Genomic DNA, 9,359 nt, shown 5'->3' on the forward strand with positions numbered 1-9,359 from the left:
TACTTTTTTCCATTGGTAAATACAAGGATGAGGTATATTGTGATATTGTGGACATGGATGCTTGTCACTTGTTATTTTGTAGACCTTGGCAATTTGATGTTGTAGCATAACAAGATGGGAGAAAAAAACACCTACAAATTGGAGAAAGATAGCATAGTGTTTACTTTATTGCCAATAAAAAGAAGTGTCACAACCAAAGCTTCAAAAATGGAAAGGAGAACTTTCTTTATCCTTACTCATTCAAGGAATAAGATAGAGGCTGCTTTCAAAGAGTTAAATGAGGTGCATGCTTTGATTGTGAAGCAGGTGTTGTCAATTGAAGAGGATTAAAAAATAGCAAAGGATCCAAAAACAATTAAATTGTTACTATAAGAATTTAGTGAGGTGATACCAGAAGATCAACCTGACGGTTTACCATCCATGAGGGATATTCAGCACCATATTGATCTAATTCTTAGTGATAGTTTGCCAAACTTGCCTCATTATAGGATGAGCCTAAAGAAAAGTGAAATTCTCAAGGAGAAAGTGGAGGTACTGCTGTGTAAAGGACATATCCAAGAAAGCATGGTCCATGTGCAGTTCCCGCCTTACTAGCCCTAAAAAGAAATGGGAGTTGAAGGATGTGTGTGGATAATCGAGCCATCAACAAGATTACTGTAGGATACAAGTTTCCAATTCCTAGGCTAGATGACATGCTTGATAGGTTACATAAGGCTAAAGTGTTCACTAAGATTGATTTTTGTAGTGGATACCACCAGATTCGAATTCGACTTGGGGATGAGTGGAAAACAGCTTTCAAAATGAAAGAAGGATTGTATGAGTGGCTCGTAATGCCATTTGGGTTGACCGATGCACCTAGTACCTTTATGCGATTAATGAATCAAATATTGAAACATTTTATTGAAAATTCGTTATGGTTTATTTTGATGATATCTTGATTTATAATCAATCAAAAGAGGAACTTTTTTGCATTTGCACAAGGTATTAACAGTCTTACAGGAAAATAAGCTGTATGTGAACTTGAAGAAGTGAAGCTTTATGACAAATAAGTTGTTATTCCTAGACTATGTAGTTAGTGTAGATGGAATTCAAGTGGATGAAGAGAAGATTCGAATTATTAGAGAATCAACTACCCCAAAAACAATAACGAAAGTTAGAAGTTTTCATGGGTTGGCAACATTTTATAGGCGTTTTATAAAAAAATTCAATAGTATTGTAACGCCTATTACAGGGTACTTGAAGAAGGAAAAGTTTCAATGGAGTAAAAAAGCTACAACCAATTTTGTTGTGCTAAAGGAGAAGCTATGTACAGCTCCTATTTTTACATTGTCAAATTTTGATACATTATTTAAAGTTGAGTGTGACATTAGTGGTGTGGGGATAGGAGTTGTTCTTTCACAAAAGAAGAAACCAATAGCTTATTTCACTGAGAAGCTTAATGATGCAAGACGTAAGTAGACCACGTATGACAAAGTATTTTATTTTGTTGTGCGTGCTTTGAAAAATTGAGAGCCTTACTTGGTCAGGCAAAAGTTGGTTTTGTACTTGGATCATGAGGCATTGAAGTACTTGAATAGCCAGAAGTGAATTAGTAAAGACATGCACGCCAGGTGGTTTTAGTTTCTACAGAAGTTTCTTTATAAGTTGAGGCACAAGGCAGGAGTATTGAATAAAGTAACAAATGTATTGAGTGGACTTGCAGATTTTTTGGTGACAATGAGACAAGAAGTTCTAAGTTTTGATACTGTAGACACTAAAAAAATTTTAAAATTTTATAAACAAAAATAAACAACAAATAAAAAAATGAAATGAAAATGAAAATGAAATAAATGAAATAAAAAAATAGAAGAGAGAGAGGGGTACGACTGGCAGGGTGCAGACGCACCGTGCCAGGCACCACCTTCTCTCTGCCAGACGCGAAAAACTCACGTCTGGCAAAGTAGTGGGAAGACACCCCTACAGAAGCCAAAAATCGAGTATAAGGGGGGCATTCAGGAGCAATCAAAGAAATGGATAGCAAGAAACAGCAACGAAAAAAAACAGCCACATCCAAAAATCACAAAAAGTCAAAGAGAGAAACCCTAAGTCTCGTAGCAGCCAAAAACCACAAATCCATAAAATATACCAAAAAATAAAAAAAAGAAGAAAATAAGGAATAGGAAAATGGTTTTGGTTGGAGGGTTGATAGCTCATTTTAAGGGAAACTTTGGATGAGGTTTTGGTACCACCGGCTGTGGGAGTCGGATTTGGGTTTTGGGTGGTTCAAATCGGAGGTGAGAGAGACCTTTTGTGCCGCTGGTGGTGGGGTTCCTTTTAGAGTTGGGTTTTAGGTGCTGTCCGGTGGTGAGGAAGAGCCCGATTGGCAGTAAAGGAGAGAAAAGGAGGGAAATTTAATCGATTTACTGGGGGGGATTTTAAGTCGGGCCCCCTACTCGCAGAAAAAGAGCTGTCCGACGGTGAAAAAGAAGAAGAAGAGTTCGACGCTAGAGCAAGAGAGTAACGAGAAAGCCCTTTGATCGTCGGTGAGGAGTTGTTCAGCAGAGCAAAGGAAAAAGAAGGGATCAACGGGGAAGTTAGAGAGAAAGGAGAGAACCAACAGCTAGAGAGAGAAACAGGAGAAAGAAAATGAAGGAAGAGGAAAGAAAAGAATCATTTTATATCTAGGATTAGATTGAAACGGCGTCATTTTGAGGAAGAAAGAGTTGTGATCGAAACGACGTAGTATTGGGTGGTGGAAAGGCTGTGGCTCATGCACCAAAATGGTTCACTTTGGGGAGAAGAATCCGGGCCGTAGAAAAGCAGGAGGACTGAAGCAGGCTGGGTTTTTGGGTCAATTTGGCACATAAAGGTAAACTCCTTATCATTTTCTTCAGATCTGTTGTGATTTGGGCTGGTTCATCTTGTTGGTCCTTAGGATTAGTGATTGTGTAGGATTAGGATTATATTATTTTAGCATAATTATTTTTTTGAAATTTTTAGATATTATCTTTAGGTTTAAGAATATGATAAAAATAGAGGATTATAAATATATATAAATGTTAAAAAAATATAAAAATAATATACTTAAGTAAGGAAATTTAAATGTAAGATAATATTTATTAATGGAATTTTAGCTAAGGTAAGTGAAGTATATATATATATATAAGTATAAAAGAAAGAATAATGATAAATTACAAATTGGGATGTGTTTTTAGAGCAATGTAGATGGAGATAAATAATGAATATAAAATGAATGAAACAAATAAATGATAGGCTAAAATATATACATTAAATTAAAAAATTGGAAATTATTAGATTAACTGTTAGAATAGTTATAATAAAATAGGTATGAGAATCAATCTTAGAAAATTAACTCTTAAAAAAATACCATGATATTAACTACAAGTATAACATATAGATGATGGGATGATCGATCGGGACGCGAGAAGTCGCAATCCCAGGTCAATTTTTTCTAGGTTCGAAATTCGAATTAAGGCTCCACTAGTACGATGGAAGGGCCTCGATTTCAAGATCCTAAAATTTTCACAAACAAAAAATTTGACTACACAAAAATTATTCAAGAACAAAAAAATAATAATGGATAAAAATTCAAATAAAAAAATAATAATAATAATAATTCAAATATATAGTAAATAATTAATTTGGGAAAATGCAATATACATGACATTAAATAGATAGACAAACAAATCAAAAATAATAAGAAAAATCCAAGACAATAACTAATTTAAAATTAAGAATTAAATATCAAGTGGTACAAATTATGAATTAATAAATATTATGTAAACAAGCTGAAGACAAAGGAAAAATGAATTAAAATATAGATATATTAGACATTAGGTTCAAATAAAAGATTGCTTACGAAAAAATATAATAATAATAAAGAAATATAAAAAAATAGTAAAAAAAATAAATAAAATAATAATTAAATAATAATAATAACAAAAATAGTTAATTGCATTAGCATAACATATATATATATTGCATATCATTACATATAAATATTTTTGTTTATGAGTTAAGTCCCGATGATGGGATCTTTCGAGGATCTTGCGAATGTGCGTATTCCTCAAAAAGTTTCCTAGGTGAAAGGTGTCCTCGGGTCCCACCAGTATGATGGGAAGGCTCGGGAATCATCTTTAATAAAAAGGCTTTTGCTTGTATTAGGTTCATTATGCACAAAAACGTTATTTTTAAAGAAAAATGTACGATGACCCCGATGATGGGAATTATTCGTTGAATTTGCGAAAGCGAGTTTATCGGATAATTCCCTAGGTGAGAGAACACCCTGGATCCCACCAGTATGATGGGCGGATTTGGGAGAATGTCCTCGATAAAAGGTTATTCGTCCGACATTTTTATCTCACGCCATGCATTTCATCTTGCCTCACATTTGCATTCCATTTTAGGCTAAATAGGAGATAAAATAAGAGAATAATAACTAAGAAAATATAGTGAAATTAAAAATTAAAGCCTAATAGGATAATCTAAAAATGGTACCGTTCATGGAATGGGCGTCCCGGGGGTGCTACTCCTTCCCCGAGCATAACCGTACTCTCGAACTTAGATCTAGAAAAATGTAGACCAGTTTAAGGTTCTTTTCGGTGAGCTTAAATCTAATTAAGACTTTGTCGATTAAAATCGAATCAATAGGTGGCCAATCACACCTAGTAAAAAAGATTGGTGGCGACTCCTAGTTTTAGAGTTTTCACTCGCGTCTGGAGTTTGGGTTCCCGGACCCGCACGTTACGACAGCTGATGACTCCACTAGGGACTGTCGAGAGTCGAACCATTAAATAATAATAAGTTATCCAAGGCTTTAAATAATTAAATGTTTCCTTAGTATTAATGATTTGCTCTACATATTTTGTTTGATGCATTTGTTTATCTCATATTTATTACTTTATTGCTTTCAATAATTGTGGGGATTTAGGATAGAAAGATGTGAGATTGTTGGTCCAAAATTGATGTTTTCTTTCAAACACAGCACATTTTGCATTCATGCATAAGCCCTCTACCCGAGTCATGTCCATTTTTAGGAAGGAGTTTAGTAGCTATGCTCTCGTGAGGTGATAACTTCCGCACGGGCTAGTGAAGACTCCTACTCAAATCGAAACTAGTCCGTTTGAAGCTTGTAATGGGTGAGGATCGAGGTGCCTTACTAGTCCGCATAGACGACAGTGAGGAACGATTTGGGAACCTTTAGCTTCGTTTGTAACCCAAACTCAGCATATAGAAAATTGTGAGTAACCTTCCTTTAGGTAGAGCCATTCCAACATATTGTGAAGGAGGTACCCTTAAATAGGAACACATGAAGGATTACTTCTCAGTCTCTCTATTTTGATTTCTTGCATAACATTATGGAAATAAAAAAAAAGAAAAAAAAGTAAGGAAAGGAAAAAAAAAAAACAAAGGTCTTCCATTTAAATAGGAATGAAAAGAGAAATAAAAAGGGTTTTTCATTAAAAAAATGAAAAAAAAGGAAAAAGGATTTTAATTTTGAATAAATCTTCCACTTTTCATTTTTACATGATTTAAAAAAAATGATTTTTATTGTACTCGCATTGCATGTACAACGTTTAAATTTTCTTACATTTTGAGGGTACTCCATTGCATATCATTTCATCCATTCATCAAAGCATTATTGCATTTCATGCATTCATACACATGACATATTTGCATCCATATCCATGTATTCATCTTTTCTTTATTTCTAGCCATATTTATTCCCATAATAAAAAACCACACAGTTTTATTTGGTTTGAAAGATATAGAATAAATCCACATTTATGGAAAACATTTAGAAAGGTTTCAGTCAAATTTCAAAATTCTTTTTCTAATTTATATGAGTAAAAAGGGTTAAAGGATATGGAATATCAATTGGAAGCAAGGATAAGCGCACTAAAGCGCAATTAAGAGGAGTTCGGACATGATCTTCGAGAGATGAAAGGACAGATTGCCAAATTGATGGAAATTGTTGAATGTCTCAACAGAACCAATGGGATTCACCCTCAAGAATTCTAATCGCTTCAAACTAAACCATGCCTCAAGCAACCATTAAAGGAAGGCCAATTTGTCCTTGATAGGACCAACATTTCACTCAGTGACCCAAGTAAAGATCAAGGTTTGGAAAAAGTTATGAAAGGGATGAACGAGTTGAATATGTAGATGATTGAATTGAAGAGCTCAATATCCAAGATGGGACCTCTAAGCCTTGCACCACCTTTAAACAGTGGTTTGCCACCGAGCACATACTTCCAACCTACCACTTTTCGACCAACTTTTTAATCCTTGAACATTGGTCTGAGTCCAAGTTTTCACCCTTGCCCAAGCACCTTTCGATCGCCTTCTCAACAAGCTCCTCAAGCCCAACTGTTCACACAATCATCTATCACCCCTGCTCCTAGCCTAGGTGTTATCCAAAAGCAATCCAAAAAAAAACAACCTAAACAATTGGATCCCATTCCCATTTCTTATGGAGAACTTTTTTGCCAATTGGTTCAGGATCACCTTGTTGCTGCTATGCCTATAGAACCGTTGAAACCTCCATATCCAAAGTGGTACAATCCAAATGCAAGATGCGATTATCATGGTGGAATCATGGGACATTCCATTGAAGATTATACTGCATTCAAGCATAAGGTACAAGCATTGATAGATGTAAATGGGTTTGATCCAGTAAAGATGGTCGGACAGGGTGATAAGGTATCCAAATAGGTGTTTAGGTGGCAAAAGTGGACTTTGTTAGGACTTTTTCTTTTTGAGTAAAAGTTTTAAAGGTTTTAGGATATTTAATGTTTAGACATACTTGTGCTTAATTTCTTTTGAAGTTTGGATTTATGTTAGTGAACAATTATTAGAAAATGAATTTGTTCCTTGAATGATGCAAGAAAATTATCACAATTTGGATCAAATTTTGTTTCATAATAACAGGGAGGATTTCTCAAAAAAAAAAAAAAACAACAAAAAATATATATACATAAAAAGATAAAACAAAAAATGATGATTAATGAAAAAATAAATGTTTTACACGACTTAGATCTTGTTGTAATCTCATCATGCATAAAAAAAAAAAAGAAGTGCCCCGAATCATTCATCATCTATTGACTCATAAGTCATCTTGTCATGCATTTAAGCATCCATTGATTTTGACACCCATGCATTTATCATTCATCCACTTTTTTTGTAAGTACTGTCATTTGACTTCGCTACATACAATAAAAAGAGAGGCAACAGTGTCATTGGTTTCATGGAATAAAAGATCTTTTTCCAAGTTTTGTATAAAGAAGGAGTACATTTAGGAAGATCTCTAGTAAGGAAGAACTTATCACTCAATCTAATTTGTTTCAATTTTGTGAAAAGATAAAAGCTCGAGAAAACCCTTTGGCTATTTGTGTGATACGTGGACTCAAATTAAATCATGGGAGATGAGCAGTCAAGACGAATGGACAAGATCGAGAAACGTCAAGACGAGATAAAGGAACAGTTAGAAAGGTTAATGGAGATGATTACTAGTAAAGAGGAAAGGTCTTTCGAAGGATCATCAGGTTTGCAAAGATAGAGCCAATTGCCCTTGAAAAGGCAAACTATGTCGCTTCCAGGGGTAAATTTCTCTGACCCAACTCCTACTCCTGACTTAAATAACCCTGGAAAGTAAGAAAAATTAAAAGGAGAATCTTTTGAGCTAAATAAAGAATTGCAAATGCAAAAAAAGCATGACCTTTTGGATGAGCGCCTTAAAGCTATTGAAGGGATGGACATCTATGGTTTTATTGATGCAATAGATTGGTGTTTGGTACCTGATGTGATCATCCCACATAAGTTCAAAGTACTAGATTTTGAGAAATATGATGGAACCAGATGCCCAAAAGCTCATATCGCTATGTATTGTCAAAAGATGGCTGCACATGCACATGATGACAAGCTCTTGATACACTGCTTCCAAGATAGCCTCACTGGTGCTGTAGCAAAGTGGTATGTCCAGCTGGATCGCAATCAAATCCACACATGAAAGGACCTGGCTCGGGCATTTATAGCTCAGTATAAACATGTTTTGGACATGGCCCCGAATAGGCTTTCTTTACAGAACATGGAGAAGAGAGACACTGAGAGTTTTAAGGAATACGCTCAAAGATGGAGAAATGTTGCTGCACAGGTTCAACCATCTCTCACTGAAAAAGAAACAACAATGTTTTTTATTGGTATTCTACCCCCACCATACCATGATAGGCTAATCGGAAATGTTACTAGGAACTTCACTGACATAGTGATTTCAGGAGAGATGATTGAGAATGCAATTAAGAAGGGTAAAATCAAAGAGAATAGTGTCAGTAGCATGGAAAATTGTGATGCCTCAAAGAAAAGGGGAGGGGAGGCACGAGTTATCACATGTGAAAAGCAACCATGGGGCATCAATACATACCATCTTCATTTTGCATACCAACCTTCCTACCCCGCTCGGAATCATATTTCCCATAGCCTGTGTTCCTATCAACCAATTCTACAACCAAGTTTTCATCTAAGAGCACCCACACCTCCACTTATGCCTCAATCATTGCCAAAACCCAACTTTCGCCAATTGCCCATGCCAATCTCGAAACTTTTGCCTATACTAATTGAGAATCAATACCTCAGTCTGGTGCCAATGAAGACAATTCCAAACCCATCGGTAAGGAATTATGACCCTAATGCTAAATGTGACTATCACATGGGAGCAATTGGACACTCAATAGAGAAATGTAGGCAATTGAAAGAGAAAATTGAAAATCTCATCAAAGATGGCAGTTTGACTTTTCAGCTTATGGAACGTTGGAAATCGATTATGCCATAGAGTGGGCTCTCGTTAGGAAGTTGAAAATGCCTCAAGTCTCAAGAAAAAATAGATGATTCGGAGTTTTTATTTTATAGTTAGATGCATGGAATGAGTAGAATTCTTGTTAAGAGTTGTAAATGTTAATGTTTTTGTTGAATGAAAATTGTTAAAGTTTTATGAGGTGATACGATTGTTTCAATAAAGGTTTTATAACATCTTTTCAAGATCATAAAAACAAAAAAATTTTCAGAAAAAAAAGAAACAACAAAAAAAAAAAAGAAAGAAGAAAGATGTTGTTTAAGTACTGGTTTTTTGATGTTTAAGGGTGGCTTCTGTTGCGGACTCCAAACAGCCCATCAGCCCAAACTGGTCTTCGCACGACGCTCCTTTTCATCCCCTGCTTTGTGGGATCATTCATCGTCGTGGCAACAGCGAGTCAGCGACAGAGTCTTAAGTTCCAACCGCAACTTCTCCATCGGTTTCAAAACTTTCAAATATTCTTTATGTCAAGCTACAAATAACAATAGTCTGTAATTCTTTTTTTTTTTTT

Source organism: Theobroma cacao, chromosome 6 (genome assembly GCF_000208745.1).
Source record: "Theobroma cacao cultivar B97-61/B2 chromosome 6, Criollo_cocoa_genome_V2, whole genome shotgun sequence".
In the NCBI taxonomy this organism is placed as follows: Eukaryota; Viridiplantae; Streptophyta; class Magnoliopsida; order Malvales; family Malvaceae; genus Theobroma; species Theobroma cacao.